At 47.2% G+C, this 4,559-nt stretch overlaps 1 pseudogene; it reads left to right on the forward strand.

Moving 5' to 3' along the window:
- Positions 1–2,019: 2,019 nt before the first annotated feature.
- Positions 2,020–3,654, forward strand: LOC104679218 (annotated as a pseudogene).
- The last annotated feature ends 905 nt before the right edge of the window (positions 3,655–4,559 follow it).

The raw sequence follows: 4,559 nt of genomic DNA on the forward strand, positions 1-4,559 counted from the left end.
TTATGATGACCTCGTATCTGGGCTGTTCTAGGAAAGTCCCAATTTCCAACATCATAGTATTCTTGTCATATCTTGCAACCCAAGTGCCTTCATTCAGCTGTACTTGGCACCTCTGCTTGGCCAGGTGCTGGGCTAAGAATCTACGATGTAGTCGGAACCAAGGTGTAGACTCCGCTTTCAGGTCAGCCAGTGTCCTGTGCAGGGGGCTAAGGATTATGGCAAGTATGGCAGCAAGCACAACTACCAGGTTATTGTAATAAAACCTAATCTCTCCCTCAAAATTAATATGATTGCTTGTCATTACTCTGATCTGATCCTCTTTTAAGAAATAAAGGATTTTGGGGGAGGCCGAGGTGGGTGGATTATCTGAGGTTAGGAGTCCATGACCAGCCTGGCCAACATGGTAAAACCCCGTCTCTACTAAAAATACAAAAATTAGCCTGGCATGGTGGCACATGCTTGTAATTCAAGCTACTCAGGAGGCTGAGGCAGGAGAATCACTTGAACCCAGGAGGCAGAGGTTGCAGTGAGCTAGGATCGTGCCACTGAACTCCAGCCTGGGCAACAGAGTGAGACTCTGTCAAGAAAGAAAGGAAAGAAAGAGAGAAAGACAGAGAGAGAAAGAAAAAAGAAAAAAGAAGAAAGAAAGAAAGAAAAGAAGAAAAAGAAAGAAAGAAAGAACGCATCCCTCCCGCTCTCTCTCTCTCTCTCATTCCTCCTGTCTTCTTTCTTCCTTCCTACTCCTTCCCTCCCTCCCCTCCCTCCTCCCTCCTCCCTCCCTTCCTTCCTTCCTTCCCTCCCTCCCCTCCCCTCCCCTCCCCTCCTCCCCTCCCCTCCCTCCCTCCCCCTCCCTCCCTCCCTCCCTCCCTCCCTCCCTCCCTCCCCTCCCTCCCTCCCTCCCTCCCTCCCTCCCTTCCTTTCTTTCTTTCTTCTTCTTTCCTTCTTTCTTTCTTCCTTCCCTTCCTTCCTTTCCCTCCCTCCCCTCCCTCTCCTCCCTCCCTCCTTCCTCCCTTCCTTCCTCCCCTCCCCTCCCCTCCCCTCCCTCCCTCCCTCCCCCTCCCTCCCCCCTCCCTCCCTCCTCCTCCTCCCTCCCTCCCTCCCTCCCTCCCTCCCTCCCTCCTTTCTTTCCTTCTTTCTTTCTTTCCTTCCTTCCTTCCTTTCCCTCCCTCCCCTCCCTCTCCCTCCCTCCCTTCCTTCCTTCCTTCCCTCCCTCCCCTCCCCCCCTCCCCCTCCCTCCCTCCTCCCCCTCCCCTCCCTCCCTCCCTCCCTCCCTCCCTCCCTCCCTCCCTCCCTCCCTCCCCCCTCCCTCCCTCCCTCCCTCCCTCCCTCCCTCCTCCCTCCCTCCCTCCCTCCCTCCCTTCTTTTCTTCTTTCTTTCTTTCTTTCTTCTTCCTTCCTTCCTTCCTTCCCTCCCTCCCCTCCCTCTCCCTCCCTCCCTCCCTCCCCCTCCCCTCCCTCCCCTCCCTCCCTCCCTCCCTCCCCCCCCTCCCTCCCTCCCTCTTCTTCTCTTCTTCCTGCCTTTCTTTCTTTCACTTCTTTTTTTTGCACCTTCACACACAGACACTAAGTTCTTTGGGGCTAGCAGACAATGTATACTAGACCTTGCCTACGCTAACCATGAGATGTCCACTTTGACACACTTGTGGCTGAGACCTCCTGCCGATCACCTGTATTTTGTCCTCCCTTGTTTCCATTATATTCTCACCTTCCCATAAGCAGATCGCTTGCTACCAAAAGATTCCTAACACAAAGAAGAAGAAACATGATTACCAAATATCTTTAGTGCATTATAGACAGATGCACTGTCTATAATGGAGGAGGGAGAGATGAATCTGGACACAAATCCTGAGGTTGGACAAATAATTTTACGAGTTTGCACTCAGGAGGATACAAGGTGTATCTCCCAGTTACTGGATTGTCTTATATTTGTTTCTTGTGTGGAATTTTCACTGGTTTCCCATTTAAATTGAAAAATAAAAGCAAATAAATATTGCTTTACTAATTCTCTAGGATAAGGCCCATGGCCTGGGGTTTACAGGGTGTGCAGCTGAGCAGTGCTGGGAGGGCAGCAGAGAGGGCAACAGCACCGCCAGATCCAGTTCCAGGCACCAAACTGAGCACAATGCCAGGAAGTCCAAGACGAGCCTGGATTGGACACAGTGAATGGATATCAGACCTGGGGCATGCCAAGGAAATATTTTCAAAGTTGGAGAAGTATGTTGATATAGATGCTGGAAAGTATACCATTGGCTTGGGCCAGGCCAAGATGGGCTTCTGCACACATAGAGAAGAGATCAACTCTCTTTGCATGCCTGTGGTTCAGAATCTTGTGGAGAGAAATGACCTTTCCTATGATTGCGTTGGGCGAATGGAAGTTGGAAGAGAGACAATCATCGACAAATCAGTCAGTGAAGTCTAATTTGATGCAGCTGTTTGAGGAGTCTGGGGATATAGATGTAGAGGGAACCGACACAACTCATGCATTCTATGGAGCCCCAGCTGCTGTCTTCAGTGTTGCTAACTGGATTGAGTCCAGCTCCTGGGATGGACAGTTTGCCCTGGAGGTTGTAGGAGATATTGCTGTGTATCCCACAGGAAATGTTAGACTGACAGGTGGAGTTGGAGCGGTAGCTCTGCTAATTAGGTCAAATGCAACTTTAATTTTTGAACGAGGGCTTCGTGGGACACATATGCGATGTGCCTATGACTTTTATGAGCCTGATATGCTCTCTGAATGTCCTATAGTAGATGGAAAACCCTCCATACAGTGCTGCTTCAGTGCGTTAGACCACTGCTATTCCGTCGACTGCAAAAAGATCCATGCCCAGTTACAGAAAGAGGGAAATGATCAAGATTTTACCTTGAATAATTTTGGCGCCTTGATCCTTAACTCACCATATTGTAAACTGGTGAGTTTAATCTCTAGCTCAGACATTGTGGAATGACGTCCTTAGTGATCAGAACAGAGATAGAATGGCCTGGAAGCCTGTGGGAAGGTTAAATTAGAAGACATCTATTTGATACAAATGTGGAGATGGCATTTATGAAGGATAGTTCTGAACTCTTCCATCAGAAAACAAAGGCATCTTTGCTATATCCAATGAAACAGAAATACGTACACATTGTCAGTATATGGTTCCCCGCAACTGTCCCAGTGCAGTACTCACCTCAGCAACGATCAGGGAAGAGACTGGAGTGTTTTTGTATGGTTCTGGTTCAGCTGCCATCCTGTACTCTCTTAAAGTTACACAAGATGCCACACCAGGGTCTGCTATTGATAAAATAACAGCAAGCTTACGGGATCTTAAATCAAGGTGTAGCTCAAGAACTTGGGTGGTACCAGATGTCTTTGTTGAAAACATGAAGCTGAGAGGACACCCATCATTTGGTCAACTCTGTTCCCCGTGGCCCAAGAGATTCACTCTTTGAAGAAACATGGTACTTAGCTAGGGTAGGTGAAAAGCACAGAAGAACTTACGCTCCGTGTCCTTCTCCAAATGATGACACTTGGGATGAAGGAGTCAGACTTGTGCATTCAAACACAGTAACTGATCATATTCCAAGCCCCGCTAAGACAGTGCCAAGACTCCCTGCCACGGCAGCAGAAATGGGAGCAGCTGTCGTTAGTAATGGGGAACATCAAGATATTCTGTGAGGTGCAAGGCTTCGGTGTGAGGGTGGGGATGGGATTACATGTTGCTCAAATTTTTATGTGACTGACATGGAGCCTGGATGACCATCGTGTACTTGGGAAAGTCTCTTTTACTCAGTTTGCTGGGATGTTTCCCATTGTGGTCTGGCCAATGCCAAGTGCACTCGAGTGATGTTAAGGGCTTTGTAAAACTTCAGACTTCTCTGGCCATTCGTATACATGAACTTTAGTCTTCACCCGTGGTAGAATGAACCCTGTACTTCTGTCAGAAAGTAGAGGTACTAACCTTCAATTAAATTTTTTTAAAACGGGTAAGAATTTTGTAGTTTGAACAACTAGCTTACTGAAAGTACCTGTGGTTCTTGAAAAACATTTCTAGCTTGGGAAATGTGGTCTTAAAACATGATATGCACATGCACAGATTCTTTGACAATGGTAAGACAAGGCCAGCTGTGACAAAAGTTGTTGTAGTGACCTCTGAACAGAGAGACATTGACATTGACCAGGCTTCTGGTATAGGAAACATGGTACATTCTAAAGCCGTGAATAAAGCTCTAGGTGGCTCCTGAATCAGTTCATGGCAGGTTATGGTGAGCAACATTGAGATGTTAATGGAGGTGTGGATGAGGACATTCACTGTTGCGATCCTTCTTTGCAACTTATTTTGAAGAACGAATGAAACATGTTTTTGGTTGCCTTTTTAAAAATTATCAGTGGAAAGGAAGGATGGAGCAGGACATTATTAGGTCACTTCTGATGCTTAGTGTTATAAATTCAACATATCGACTGAAAGCCTAAATTCATGGTGTAAAACGGTTCTTTTCATTTTTTCTTTTTCTCCTTTTTTTTTTCCTTTTGGTATCTGCTGAGTGAAAACAACAAGGTACAACCCAAGTTTTTACATAGTG

This window comes from Rhinopithecus roxellana, chromosome 8 (genome assembly GCF_007565055.1).
Source record: "Rhinopithecus roxellana isolate Shanxi Qingling chromosome 8, ASM756505v1, whole genome shotgun sequence".
Classification (NCBI taxonomy): Eukaryota; Metazoa; Chordata; class Mammalia; order Primates; family Cercopithecidae; genus Rhinopithecus; species Rhinopithecus roxellana.